The 16,367-nt window shown below is 34.6% G+C and overlaps 1 pseudogene; it reads right to left on the reverse strand.

The window, feature by feature from the left end:
- Positions 1 to 4,733: 4,733 nt before the first annotated feature.
- LOC115990114 lies at positions 4,734 to 9,726 on the reverse strand (annotated as a pseudogene).
- Between the last annotated feature and the right edge of the window lie 6,641 nt (positions 9,727 to 16,367).

Raw genomic sequence — 16,367 nt, forward strand, 5'->3', positions numbered from 1 at the left:
CTATTTTGTTGGCTGGAAGGCTCAGGTTGTTAATAGAAATTATAACATGGCAGCCCTCTTTTGGGCACAATGGGCAAGCTCTTGTAACATTTTTGGGCCTGTACCCATTTGAAATCTTTTTAGTGCTGTGGCAAAAATGGCCCATTACCATCAATTTTGGAAATAATTTGCTCAGAAACACTGTTTCCGAACTATATAGCAATGTACCACTTTTTCGAGCCTATAGTGGCGTTTTCCTGAAAAAAATTTTTATAAGTCCCATAACAGGTTCAAGGGGCCCTATAGTGGCGTTTTTAAGCCCTATAGTGACGTTTTTGGGCCCTATAGCGGCGTTTTAATGCAAAATTTTTTTCTAAGTACCATAACAGTATTCAAGGGGCCCTATAGTGGCGTTTTTAAGCCCTATAGTGACGTTTTTGGGCCCTATAGCGGCGTTTTCCTGCAAAAATTTTTTATAAGTCCCCATAACAGGTTCAAGGGGCCCTATAGTGGCGTTTTTTAAGCCCTATAGTGACGTTTTCAGGCCCTATAGCGGCGTTTTCGGAAAAAGTGGTATTTCCCTAATTATTTCCGAAACAGTGCTCTGTTGCTAAATATTTCAAAAATTAATGCTAATGGGCCATTTTTGCCATTGTTAAAGCCATATATGAAGATAGGTGAAGGCCCAATTCCCATTGTTTTGCTTTGATTGTTGCGTCTAATAAAAGTATTCTGTATTCATTCAACCAAAAAAACACAAAGGAATTCAATTGTTACTAACTCTCTGCCCCGGGATCATTGTTACTACTTCAGCTTACAGGGCCGAAAATTGCTATTGTCTTCAAATTAGGCCCATGCATGGATAATGTTTGTTCCATCATCGCTTCATATTAGCACCAAAATGGGTTGGTACTTGGTCCTCTTTTAAGCCCACATCAAAGAACACAAAATTAGGATTAAGGTTTTTAAAAAAAAAATTATTTGGTTTATTTTATTAATCAATAATAAAAGCTTTATTTGGTTTATTTTATTTTATTTTCATATAATTTTACTTTTATCTAAATTATTTTTAAACTAAAAAAGTAAAGAAACTACTACTAAAACTATTTCAAAAGACACTTATTATTTGTCATAAATGTTAATTAAATCAATAAAATAAATAAATTACAACTTTTTAAATCCATTCCAAATTAAATGAGTTGAATCAGCGAGTTGAAGAAAGCAGAGCTGAGATGATATATGCTAGTATTTTTGTAAGCAGTGCTCTTTCGACTTCTTTTATTAACACTAGTCACAAACCCGCGCGTTACGCGTGATTATTTTTTATGGTAATCTCATTATTATTATTATTAATTTGTAATTTGAACTAATTTAATGAAAAGTAATGCATTTCATAATCATATTTATCACAAAATATTTTTTTTTATTATTGTAGAATTTTTTTATTTAAAATTTGAAACCTTAATTCTACCATAGTTGGTTGACTAATTTTTACTTCCCTAAGTCAATTAAACACGTTTTGCATACTACATGTAAACCTTCTTTTCCATAAGGGTTGAAATAATGTGTGTAATATTTTTTTTCTATGGAAGTTAAAAAGAATAAAATTCACCTTATCTTGATGTTTTCTAAAAATTAAATTTGGAGATTCTCTTTCAATAATTGTGAAAATTCCAAGCAATAATTCAGAAGGTAATACATGTTACATGTTCATGCTTTGATTGTATAATTGTATGATTGATTTGGGTTGTAATTTATAAGTTGAATGTGGTGGTGTATATCCAAAAGGGCCTAACTATGTTGTTTATGATATTGAATATAGTGTTGTGTGTGATTTATAGAGTAGCGACAGTTGTAGTAATTAAAAATTGGTTTTTCATTGTCTTTTAAGTTAATAAAAACCTTACATCTACTTTTTTTTTCAAAAAACCTTTACATAATTTTTTTAACGTGAATATTTACATATACCTTAATAAATAAACCCTATACATTTCATTTTCTTAGATGAATAAAAAAAAGACATCTATTCCATAATAATAGTGGCTAATTAGTTTTTTCATGTTCTCATTTATAACGTTTCTTACTATTATCATATTTTACTGGTTGTTGATTTTCATAATAGAGGTATTAAATGAGAGTTAAATTCTTAGAACCTTTCATTAGATTTTAAAAGTCATGGTGTGTGAAGAATATAAGCATTTAAGGACTTTTTTTTTATTTTATATATTTTATTATTTATAAATAATGTTAAATGAAATGTCAAAGAAAAAGATTTTGAAAATTTTCATCTTTATTTCTTATATATTTCTATTATTACTGAAGAACCTTTTCCTTTTAGTTTTGATAATAAATATGATTTTCTAGATTAGAGTTTGATTAGTTTCAAGTTTAAATTTTGTATGATTTTATTTAATTGTTGATTATATGATTTAATTAAGTGAATTTAACGATTTATTTATTTGCGTTGTAAAGTTTATAATAACATTCGTAAGGTCATCTTTAATTAATTTTTTACTCCTTTAGCCGTCGGTCTCTTTGTTTTCCAATTAACAGTTACTAATTAATTTATTTAATTGACGTTTGATTTCTTTTACTAATCTCTTTCTCTCCCTCTTTGTTAACATCCTTTTGTTTTCCCAAATTTGATGATAATTCTAATGTACTGAATATGCATATTGTAACGCTTATTTTTATTTTTATTTTACTCCATTTTGCTGCCATGAAGTTAGTACATCCATAACTATTAGTTTATTATTTTATGATATGTTTGGTTTGATATTGTTATTATTATTATAAATTTAGTGTTTCTAAAATAGCATGTGTTTTGTATTCTCTTTTTCTATTAATGCATTGTAACGTTTTATGGGAATACTTTATAAGAAAATTGTTTATTCTTTTTTTTTTTTTTAAATTGAGTGTTTCTAAATTGAAATTTGTTTTGTATTTCATTTTTCCATTGATGCATTGTAACATTTCATGGGAAGACTTTATAAGAACAATTTTTATTTATTGAATAAAATATTATACGTTTAAATTTTTTTTTTTTTAAAAATGAGACAAAATATAAATAATTATGATATGGAGGATGTTGCTAAATTTAAATGTTGAATAAAATAATATGAGAATAAAATAATAAAAATGAAATGTATAGCAATAAACACCATATTATTTTAGTTATGCTATGTAATAAAATAATATTATATTTTTATATACTTTCTTTATAATGCAATAATATAACATTTAACAACCAATGAGAATAAAAAAGATAAAAACATAAAATATAAAACTAAATCGTATCAAGCTGGATTACCTATCAATTCCAATTTTGGCAAACTAACTGACTTCTAGTAGTCTAAAACTAATTTCTGCGATGCATTTGGTGGAGCTTTCAATACTGCATCAGTATGTTTTGATGGTCAACGTATTACACAAAAATTGAAACAAATATGTATATACCAAAAATTGAAGGAAATATATATATATATATATATATATATATAGAGAGAGAGAGAGAGAGAGAGAGAGAGAGAGAGAGAGAGAGAGGGGCTTTTGTGTGTGGAAAAATAGAAATTATGCATGGAATAAGAGGGAGAATGACAATTTTATAGCATGAGGATAATAATAAGAAGAGTAAAAAATAAAGGAAGATAAAAAGATAGAATAATATTAATACTGAGAGTAGTGGGGATATGATAAGTTGAAATGAAATGAGAAAGGTTGAAGAAAGTTAAGGTAGAGAGTAGTGGGGATATGAAAAGATAAAATGGAATTGAAAATTTAATAATAAATAAGAATAATTAAAAATAAGATAAATTAAATATGATATTTTGATTGTAATATAATAGAGTTTTTAATTCACTTTAAATGTTAAAAAATTGTATAAAAAAATTGGAAAAAAATTGATAATGACATGGCTATTGACTTGGCTCAATGGGAGCGTAACAATATTAAATGTTACACTTCAGCTTTTAGTAATATATAGATACATGCTCATGCAATATATCTATTATATACAAATCTCTTTGCTTTTTTTTTTGCAATGTTTCAGATTATATCCTTGGACGTTGAGAAATAGTAATTAAATTAAATAATCTCTTTGTCATGTCCTCTGACACCTCCACCCTTATCAAATTGTAGTTTTCAAATGCTCCTCGTTGCAATTGCGATGTTCTAGTCTCATGCTATTAGTGATTCCCAGAATCCACTTTCTTCTTTTGATTACATTGATTTGAGTGAACCTAGCGTTTGTTCTCTTATCATGATGTTGGTTTTAAGTTTTGGTTGGAAATGGGATTTAAACATGGTATTATTTGGCGGTGTCAATGTGAGGCAATGGTGCAACCTAGCTTGATTTAAGAAATTATTAGAAACTAGCTAAATGGTCTATAATATATTGGAGAAGCGTCCTGCTGCAGACACGTGTATAATTTTATGTACAAATATAATGTTTTTATTGCCTATAAAATGCTCCGAAGTTTCTTATATATTCTTCGGATAATAATGTCATAACCATTGTTCAGAATAATATACAGTGGATGTATATGAAAGTATTGTGTAAACTTAACTAGCATCCTTAGCCCCATCTGTGGTAGGGTAATTTCACGCTAAAACCTTATGAATCACAACTGGGTATAGGGTTCAATTGGTGACACTTTTATATATCCACATGCAGCAAAAATAAAAATAAAAGAGATACCATCAATCAATGACATAGATAACTTCAAATTAGCAGTTGCTCAAATTGGATTGTGCTGCTAGTCACTCTGCTCATCCATCGTGGCTTCTGAATGGTTGTTCCCATTTACTAATGGTAACAAGATCTTTGGTTCTTCCTCTCTTGTCTTCATTGACATCTTTCGGATCTCTATGCTTACCCGTTGTTGGGGTGGCTTTTTGTTTTTTTCCCTGTTGACATCATTATGGTCGATTGTCTGATTGGTTGAAGTTAGTAAGCCTTGTCCACATCCTCTCAGTTATCACAACCTTGAACCTTCTTCTGTGTCTCAATCACCTGCTGCAGGGAAAGTTTGTCACTTGAACAAACTAGTCCACGAGTTAAAAGAAAAAAAAAAGTTTCAGCTGTAGTTGCTACTTGCAAGTAATAAAACTGATAATGATCTAGCTTCAGTTGAAAGAGCACATCACTCACTTAATCCACTGTTTTTTTATTTTTTATTTTTGATAAGTTACAAGTTCCCTCAAGTTATATTTAAAGAGGGGAAAATTTGGCCGGATATTTTATTACAGGTCTATTAAATCGGTTCAATTAACATGACATCATAAACTGGAATTTTGTTAAATTGGGCGTTGTGAAGACGAATCATGTAGCAAGCATAATTTCAAAATTGCATTCATGCAGTAGGGCTACACATACATATAGACCACAGAGACAGCTAAAAATGATGAAAGGAAGATACGCAATTTCTTTCCAAACATAAAAAACTTACATGGAATGGTATGTAAGCATGTCTTCATTAACAGGGCCAACTGTCAAGCCTATATACCCTGCCATTGCACCATGAATGGCACTGTGAAAGGAGGGTGTAGTACACATTATCAGATGCATTGCTCGGAACAGCACCGATCATTTATGTGGGATCTACAAGCAAACAATGTCTTATTATTTCCCTTCAGATTGAAGGACATATCCAAGAAGAGACAAAAAAACATGAAGACGTTATTTCAATCAACCAACCTATATATTTAAGATTTATAGCCATCTTCTTCCATTTCGACTATTTCGTGAAGTGATTCTAGCAACAAAAACCTATGATTAATATGGAAGAACTATCTATGTTTGCAATCTAGTTACTGGAAATTAACAGCATTTCTCTGAAAATGCAAAAAAGAAAGTATAAACCCCCACATTATTTCTTATAATCAAATCAATGGAAGTTACACCCAATTCACCATGTTGTAGTGCCAATAGCTTAACTATTTGTCGAACTGAAAAGGGGCACCTTAATCAGTTGAATTTACTTTACAAATCTCTCTTTGGCATCATGTCCATAAGACAATTGAAGGATATTGGCAAAGCCTTAAGTTAGAAGTCATTACACTAATAAGACTCTTCGAGTTGTTTCATTTCTAAATCAAAGCTGATATGCTCACAATTGCAATTTGCAAGGCATGGGGAAAAAAATTAACACTAATCCATACCTTAATCTTTTTAGATATCCATACACCCACATCCTGGAGTAACTTATTTTCAGAAGCATCCTACTGGTTGCTGGTGCCCATGCTTTCAGAAAGAAGCCCTTGTCCTGCATTACTATAACCATTTCTTTCTGTCTTTTCTTAATGAATTCAAATAGGCCACCAGGTCCTTCAAGATAAAAAGGGGGACTCAGGAATCAAGCAATAGTCCACATCTCGGCTAGCAAGAGTAGCATACTTTGCTAGTAATCCTGCTTGAAAATATCTCGGCTACAAGAATTAGCTGAAGCTAATGCAAGAAACTTTGCTTCTCTTTATAATGGCTGATTTTATTAAGAAGAGTAAATGCAAGAGAGCAGCCACACCAAAAAAAAAAAAAAAACCCTTAGTGAGAACACTGATTGACCTGGGTACTTAATACTAGATGGCCATGCCCCATTCAACACCCTAGGTTGATCAACATGATCATTTGAGAATGCCGAGTTAAAGAAGACCACAGAAAAAAGTGAGAAATTAAATCTAAAAGACCTAAATAGGAAAAGGAAAGGGGGGATTGGAATTGGCACAGATTAGCAGGAAAAAGATTTAGAATTTAGAATTTCTATTTCACAAAATGACTAATGCAAACATACATTTTTACTCAGATGCTAAGATTTGTCTTATCAATTAATAGTAAATCAAAGAAACAGTAGCAAATTAAATATAGCGCATAACGAGTAAGAAAAGAGTTCAAAATACTGGATTTTTTTTTGTTGGGAGGGGGGATAAAGAAACTTCTCCAAAACTATGAAGCTCATCCCCATGCTTAGATAGCTATCATGAATCAACGAAAAAGAATAAAGATAAATCCTAAATAGTTTCCCTTTTAGCCATGAAGGTTCAATGTTCATTACAAAGGGAAATCTTTAGCTCTCTTTTCAATGAAAGCTCATTTCACTAGAAAATTAAGCACAATTTCAGATCAACTAACAAATTTCAATAGCCATTAAAAAGAATAAAGTTTACCACTGTAGTGGCCCATCAACTTGACAACTCCCATTCTCAATGCTTTCCAATTCAACATGGGCTGCATTGATATCTTATTGAGCCTCCTCAACTCAAGTGTCAAAACCAAAGAACTTGCCAGCTAGAATTTACGTAAAAAAGAAAAAAGACCAACTTTAAGAAATTCTGCAGCAATCACAAGAATCTAATACTGGAGTGACTTAGTAGAAGAATGCCGTCACACCCCCCCCCACCCCCCCCCCCCCCACAAAAAAAAAAAAAAAAAAAAAAAAAAGCCTGAGGAGTTCTTTACTTCTGCAAATTTATCTACTTGTGAAATTGCTGAGAACGATTGAGTATACAAAGATCGAAAAATGTGTGTGTGTGTGTATTTTTATTTATTTATCAGTGTTAACAGTTTCTTTAGATATGTTTATCTACACCTCGCAAAAGAAACAATTAAAAGAAGAGAAACAGAAAAATCAAATGAGAGTAAGCAAATTGGGAAGAAAAGGGTACCTTAATGTAACTGTTTAGTTGAGAATGGAATTCACAGTTCTGTCTTCGTCTGGACATTTTTGCTCATATAACAACTCCCTCAACATTGATTTATATACTTTTTTTAGAAACCTCAAACATGTTGTGTCTAAGTACATCTATAGAAGAGTTCACAAAGATTTAAAAATAGTCCATGATTGTAGGTCCCAAAGTCTATACTTTATACCAAGAAACATAAATCAATTGAACAAACCTGACAACCACAGAGCACCCTTGGTTTGAGAAAATGTATTAGTACTCGCTGGTCTTGACATGAGAGAGCGTCAAATTGGCCTTAAGCACCTGAGCAATCTTGGGCCAGCTTCCCCCCCTGTGCCTCTGGACCATTGTCTTGTTAGTTTAATAATCTTGATGGTAAAAACGGGAGTTGGGCTGCTCATACTGGTGAGGTCAAAATGGACAGAAGGAGCTGTGACATGCTGAGCCTCTTGAGCTGTCTGGAGAGGCTTCGCATCCACTGTCAATTACAAAATGTAAAAGAGACCGGCAATTCTGCACCCACAGGCAGTTTGTAGCATGATGTAATTTGAATTTAGACTGGGGAATATGAGATTGTAAATGTATCCTTCCCCATGTGATTGTATAAATCCTGTGTGTTTAGATAAACAGAAAGAATAATGAAAAAAATGAAAACAGGAGATACATTCTAAAGTAGGACCAAAGCATTAAAAGCCTTAAAAAAAATGCTCCCTTTTGTTTCTTAAATGCTTCAACTTTTTCTTGTGAAGAATTTTGACGACAACATTTGCACTTGGATGATTTTGTAAGAAATATAAAATTCATAGTTTCTAATATTTTTTCTCATGACATTATATTATACGATTGATTAAAAGGACTTGTAGACATCCGTAAAAAGAAAGGAAATAGGCACAGAAACCAAATGTTAAATCTCATGTTGAAATTAAATAGTATTGTTTTAACTATCAGTATTAGTAAATAAATTCAAATAATAATAGAAGATTCTTTATTATTTGTCAAAAATGTATTTGTCTCTAAATTTAAAATTTAAAAGAAACATAAGTAACATGAAGAGTAAAGACTAAAACTTAGCTGGTCAAGCAGAACAACTGATCGTCAAATGGGGTTAGATTTGGTCTACACCACTTTTGGCTCTTATAACAACATCGTCATCAATGTGAATTTACCCTTCTTCTCTTTGCATTGTTTACTGAAAGAAGGGCATGAATATATCCGTAGGTAATAAATAGAGACAGGCAACCCCACTTTTGGCATGTGCTTCAACTCGGGACAGTTTACGATCGACAATTATTGAAGAGAGGTAAGGTGTTGAAGTCCCTTGTTGTCCAATGATCTCAAATTTTGAAATCCGCCAATGAAAAGAGTGGTAAGACTTGTGGGTGGTAAATTCTCCTCCAGAACTCCACAGCCCGGAAATCACTAGCAAGATTGTATAATATCAATGTGGTAAAAGAGTGCAATCTTTTCAATCCCCAGTCCATCCTAGTGGCAAAGAGTTTTTCCGAAACATCAATTCTGAAAAGAACTAGATTGGATGGCAGACCACCTTTTGGAAAAGACTTTAGTTGTGGACAATTTCTGATTTCCAAATGTTGAAGAGATGGGAGAAGCCTGTGCATGTTTGTAGGCATGGAATTAAGACGCTGGCATTTATTGACTACTAACCGTATGAGATTGGGGGCTGGAAATGCTACAAAATTAGGACAATCCTCAATTTTCAAGGACATCAGATCAATTAGGTGATGTCCCTCCAAAACTGAAAGGGGCTCCATTTTGCCACAAGTCTCAATTCGAAGAACACGAAGCTTTGGGAAGATGTGTAAAGGAAATGACTTGAGGGTATTACAGCTATAGGATATGTACAATGACTCAAGGGAAGAGTAGCATGGGTACGTCGGAAACTGTAATTCCCTACAATTCAAGATACTAAGCTTTTTTAGTAGTGGGTAGACTACCACATTTAAGATCAAGAGACAATTGTTGCCAGACTGCATTTGGTTTGGCAGAGACTCTTAAGTTATCAAATCCGCCCATTCTGAGCATGTGCAATGTAGGTGGCAATACATTCATTTTGAAAGCAGTAGCAGCAGTTGTGTACTTGAAGAACTTGAAGATGATTCAAGTCCTATTCCAATGGTCAAGAAGAAACAGGGCAAGCCACCAGATGATGTCGTTTCACTATAGCCATAAGCAACAACACGATGTCGTTTAGCCTTATTTATTTTAAGTGCAGACACGTGTGCACGTGTGTGAAGTAGTTAGAATAGATCAGTCTTGTATTTGGGTATATATTAGAGATTGCTCCTCTGTAATTTTATTGTGAACGATTCTTGATAAACAACATTTTCTGTTAGAAGATTTTCTCTCTTCCTCTTGTGTTTGTTACAGTCTGGTGTGTGAGTTTTAGAGCTTCTCTGTGTTCTTTCATGGTATCAGAGCATTGATCCTTATCAATGGCTTCCACGACTTCATCTTCTACCTCTGGTTCAACTCCTGCTGTGACTAATATAGCTCTACCTGCAAATACCTCGTTACTTCTCTTATCCAATATGTCTTCAATGATGACTGTCAAGCTTGACCATGGCAATTACACTGTTTGGAAGCATCAAATTGAGGTAATTCTTGAAACTTACTCAATGATTGATATCCTAGATGATTCAATTGCTACTCCAGATCGTTTTTTGAAGGATTCTTCTAGTAATCTCACTACTAAGATTAACCCTAATTTCATTTCTTGGAAGAATCGTGAACAAGCAATGTTCACTTTTATCAATTCTACTTTGTCTCCCTCTATTCTTGCTCTTACTGTTGGGCAAAGATCTGCTAAGGGAGTGTGGAAGGTGTTAGAAAAGAGGTTTGCCTCAGTTTCAAGGTCTCATGTGATGAGTCTTCGAAATGAACTGAGTGCAGTGAAGAAAGGTATTGATTCAATTGATGGTTATTTCCAAAAGATTAAGCAAATTCGTGACAAATTGGTTGTTGTTTCTGTTGTTTTGGATGATGAAGAACTTCTTCACATTGCTCTTGATGGTTTGCCCTCAGAGTATGATTCCATTAGTTCTGCAATTAGGACTCGGAGTGATGTTTTGTCAGTTGAAGAGTTGAATACTTTGGTTAATGCAGAGGAGAGAGTGATCAAGAAAAGGATTAATAATGGCTCTTCTCCTTCAATGGCTATGAATATGAATTTTCAATCTCAAAATCATGGTTTTTCTAATCAAAGAGGTAGAGGAGGTAGGTATTCTAATCAAAGAGGAAGAGGTGGAAGAGGAAATTACAACAATCATAATAGTTTTACCAACAACAATGGAGGATTTACTAATTCTGGTAATCCGGGACAGTACTTTAAGCCACAAGGTTCTCAAGGACCTCCAAGTCAGCCTTCATCTAATAGGGTGTATTGTCAAATATGTGGTAAAGGAGGTCATTCAACTCTTGATTGTTATCATAGAATGGACTTTGCATACCCAGGTAGACATCCACCAGCTAAGTTGGCTTCAATGGTAGCTAATTCTTCTCAAGTGCAAGGCTGCAATGTTTGGCTTACTGACACAGGTTGTTCAGACCATGTTACTCCTAATCTGTCTCAGCTGTCTCTTCATCAACAACCTGTTTTGGGCAATGAAACTGTTACAGTAGGCAATGGACAGGAACTTCCAGTCACACATGTTGGTCATGGTGAGCTTAAAACTTCTACTCATAACTTTAGGCTTAATAATATACTTAGAGTTCCTGATCTTGCTTCTAATCTTTTGTCTGTTCATAAGTTGTGTCTCCAAAATAATGCTTTTTGTTATTTTGATGTTCATAAGTTCTTAATTCAGGATTTACCTTCGGGGAAGATCCTCTACAAAGGGTTGAGTAAGGATGGTGTTTATCCTATTCCACCATCTTCCTCACTCTCATCTTCCACTGCTTTTAACTCTACCTCAACTGTGTCTGCTTCTCAATCCATCAAGTCTGATGTTCTTCTGCTTTGGCATTACAGGCTTGGTCATCCTAGTTCTAGGCTTTTATATTCTGCTCTTAAACCTTTCTTTCAATCTGTTTCATTGTCTCAAATTGAAGCTTGTTGCGCTTCTTGTGAATATTGTATAAGTGCTAAGATGCACAAGTACCCTTTGAATAAATCTCATATTGTGTCTACTTCTGTGCTTGATTTGGTTCATAGTGATGTATGGGGACCAGCTCCTTTATCTTTTGTTCTTGGTTTTGCCTATTATGTAATCTTTGTGGATGATTACTCTAGATTTACTTGGTTATTTCTGCTCAAGCATAAACATGAAGTCTTATCTATGTTTAAGCACTTTAAGGCACTTGTTGAGAATCAATTTTCCACTAAAATTAAAGTGCTTAGGACAGATAATGGTTCTGAATATACCAACACTGCTTTTCATGCCTTCTGCTCTTCTAATGGCATTTTACATCAAACCTCTTGCCCACATTCTCCTTCACAAAATGGTGTTTCTGAAAGGAAGCATAGGCATATTGTTGAAACAGGTCTTACTCTTCTCTACAGGTCTCATTTACCCTATAACTACTGGTCTTATGCTTTTGCCACTGCTGTTTTTCTTATTAACAGATTACCTTCTTTTGTCCTGAACTTTAAATCACCCTGGGAACTTCTATACTCTAAACCACCTCCTCTTCAAGCCCTTAAGGCTTTTGGTTGTGCTTACTATCCCTATCTTAGGCCCTATAATAAAAATAAGCTTCAACCCAGGTCTCAACAATGTATTTTCCTAGGTTACCCTCCTTTGTCAAAGGGCTACATCTGTCTTGATCCTACTTGCAATAAAATTTACATTGCCTGTTATGCTGTGTTCAATGAATCCTTGTTCCCTTTTGCTCAGTCCTCTTTTTCTACTAATCCTAATACTCCTTTTACTACTACTATCTCTCTTTGGTTTCCCAATTCCATATCAGGTTCTTCTTCTGATAATGTTAGTTCTCCCTCTACATCTATTCCTCTTTCCACTTCTGATTTTGGTCCTTCTTCCACTTCTTTGGATTTCACTTCATCTTTGTTACCTTCTTTACTTCATACTTCTACTCCTATTCCTATGGTTCCACCTCCACCTCCTTCTAGTCTTCCTTCTTCCCTTTCCACTATTTCTGCTCCTGCTGCTTCTTCTCTTCCTATCTCATCTTCTGTTGTTCCTTCTGCTTTTGAATCTACTCCTAATTCTTCTTCCAATCCTATCTCTCATAATTCTCATCCTATGGTAACAAGATCTAAACATGGGATATATAAGCCTAAAGTTTTATCAGTTTAACATGATTATACACAGACTGAACCTCCTTCCTATGTTATTGCTGCTACACACTCTCAATGGGTGGCTGCCATGGACTCTGAGTTTCAATCTCTTCAGAAACAGATAACTTGGTCCTTGGTTCCCTTGCCTGCTAACAAGAATGTGGTCACTTGTAAATGGGTTTATAAATTGAAAAGGCATGCTGATGGGTCTATTGCTAGGTACAAAGCCAGGTTAGTGGCTAGAGGTTACCTTCAGCAATTTGGGCTTGATTATGATGAGACATTCAGCCCTGTGGTTAAGCCTGCTACTGTGAGGCTTCTTTTGGCTTTGGCTGTGAACAATGGTTGGGAGTTACGGCAACTAGATGTGAGTAATGCCTTTCTTCATGGCATCTTAAAGGAAGAAGTTTATATGAGACAGCCTCAAGGCTATGTTGATCCTCAATTTCCTCATCATGTTTGTCTCCTTCACAAGGCTCTCTATGGTCTTAAGCAAGCACCTAGGGCCTGGTTTGAGAGGTTTACCTCACATTTGTTTCATGTTGGGTTCTTTGCCTCTGGTGCTGATGGGAATTTATTCATCTATAGGCATGGTTGTCATTTGGTTTTCCTCTTGCTCTATGTGGATGATATTATACTTACTGGGAATGATAAGGTCTTCACTGCTTCAATTATTCAGCTCTTAAGTTCTGCCTTTGATCTTAAGGATCTTGTTCTACTCCATTATTTTCTTGGACTGCAAATTGAATATACTGATTCCGGTCTTTTTGTACATCAGACAAAGTATGCCACTGATTTGCTGTCCAGGTTTGCTATGTCTGATTGTAAGCCTTGCAAGACCCCTTGCCCTTCTAATCAACATCTTCTGCCTCATGATAGTCCTTCTTTATCTGATGCTACTTCTTATAGAAGTCTTGTAGGTGCCCTTCAATACCTTACATTTACAAGGCCTAACTTGTCTTTTGCTATCCAGCAAACTTGTCAATTTATGAGTGAGCCTACAGAGAATCATTTGCAAGCTTCTAAACATATCCTCAGATATCTTAGGGGTACCTTACACTATGGCTTAGCTTTTACTCCGAGTTTTCCTTCCTTATCTGCCTTTTGCGATGCTGACTGGGCTGGTGATCCAGTTGATCGTAGGTCTATTTCTGGTATTGTGGTTTTCTTTGGCAATTGTCCTATTACTTGGTCAGCCAAGAAATAGTCAACGGTTTCCCGATCTTCCATTGAAGCTGAGTATAGAGCATTGGCTTCTAAAGCTGCTGAGTTGTTTTGGCTTAGGATGCTCCTTCGTGATTTGGGCTTATTTCTTTCCACTCCTCCTTTGTTATGGTGTGATAATGTGAGTGCTTTGGCTATTGCATCTAATCCTGTCTTCCATGCTCGTACCAAGCATATCGAAATGGATTACCACTTTGTTCGTGAGAAAGTTCTTAGAAAGGATCTTCTGGTGAAATTCATTTCCTCCAATGATCAACTCGTTGATATTTTTACTAAAGGGTTGCCTTCCTCTCGGTTTCATTGGTTAACTTCCAAACTCATGTGGAAATTCCCCTTTCGTTTGAGGGGGGATGAAAGCAGTAGCAGCAGTTGTGTACTTGAAGAACTTGAAGATGATTCAAGTCCTGTTCCAATGGTCAAGAAGAAACAGGGCAAGCCACCAGATGATGTCATTTCACTATAGCCATAAGCAACAACACGATGTCGTTTAGCCTTATTTATTTTAAGTGCAGACACGTGTGCACATGTGTGAAGTAGTTAGAATAGATCAGTCTTGTATTTGGGTATATATTAGAGATTGCTCCTCTGTAATTTTACTGTGAACGATTCTTGATAAACTACATTTTCTGTTAGAAGATTTTCTCTCTTCCTCTTGTGTTTGTTACAGTCTGGTGTGTGAGTTTTAGAGCTTCTCTGTGTTCTTTCACATTTGCAACAGCATGTCATTATAATGGGTTTCACGCAAATCACAAATGGCAGGAGCCCTTGGGAGAGAAGTCCCAAGCTTTAAACATTTAAGAATCCAAAGTGTGGTTAAAGAAGGAAGGTGCTTGGGTAGGCTTCTGCTTAGTTTGGGACAATCCTCAAGACGAAGCTCTTGAAGACGCGGGAAAGCTCCTCCTTCATAAGAAAACCATTCCTCCCACTTTCACATTCTCTCAAAATTCAATATTTTTAGTGATTGAAATGGTGTTATTGTGGAAGAACTGCCACCATAGAAATCAGGACCGACTTTAACAACTTCATCAAACCCAACAATGCTGAGGTTTTGAAGAGAGGGGAGTTGCCCAAGTGGTGGTAAATAGAGGCAAAATCTGCAAGAGTTTAGATGAACAACTTTAACATTTGAAAATGTATAATCTCCTACCCAATTAGGAAAGCTTGTGCCACTGTAGTCGTTGATAGCAAGCCTTTTCAAGTTTGTATGAGGTTGGAGATTGTTCATTACGTCCCTTTCACTTTGAGAAATAATATCATCGGCATCCCACTCCAATGTTAGGTCCTTAAGCTGTCTCTTAGCCTTCAACTTTGCATACAAAGCATCTGTTGGGTTTATCGCATCTTGAAGCTTTGCTATCAAAATGGCTCCTCTGAGATTTGGAAGCTTCCCTAACTCTCCAATTTGGAATCCAATATTCTTGTTGACAACAAATTTAGTCAAAGTCCAAAGACATTTTAATCTGATTATTTGTATTGGCATCCTTTTTATACTGGTTCCAATAATATCAAGATGACCCAAATTAATGAGCTTTTGCATATGTGTTAGAAACATAACGAGAAATTTACATCTTGATAGATTCAATGTCAGTAAATTACACAACTTGCATATAGAGTTGGGCAACCTCTCAATTTTAGTGCAAAAGACAACTAGATGGTGTAGATGTTTAAAATCTCCAATTGACTTAGGTAACTCTATCAAATTAGCATAATGACAAAGAGAGAGCACACGTAAGGATCTTAGTATTAGCAATAGATCATGTGGTACCTTCTTTGTTATGTATAAGTCCAAATCTACTTTGTACAATTCTAATGAAAGGAAGGTGCGCAAATGCTTAACTTTGTTCAAAGCCTCAAAACTTCTTTGATGTGTCACATTTTGTTCTAATGTAAGAAAAATGACAAGTCTTACTCATAATAATATTGTTTATGATGCTTTGTTCACTCACCTATTTGGAGTAACGTTCATGTCATAGACACATCTAAGAATTTGGAAGAGCATTTTGAAGAATGCTAAAGAAGTTCTCCATGGAAGTCACACAAGATCTATGACTATCTGTACTCCCTCAAATAGCAGCATAATTAGGTGGGATTTCTTACTATTTATGTGTTATCATAGTTGCTAGGTTGAAAGAATTCAATAATATAGGTAGATTTTGTTATTTCCAATACTTACAAGCTAATTGTTGATTAGTAAGCCTACAAGTTGCGTTAGAACTTATTTGGAAATCTA

The sequence above is a fragment of the Quercus lobata genome, chromosome 5 (genome assembly GCF_001633185.2).
Source record: "Quercus lobata isolate SW786 chromosome 5, ValleyOak3.0 Primary Assembly, whole genome shotgun sequence".
NCBI lineage: Eukaryota > Viridiplantae > Streptophyta > Magnoliopsida > Fagales > Fagaceae > Quercus > Quercus lobata.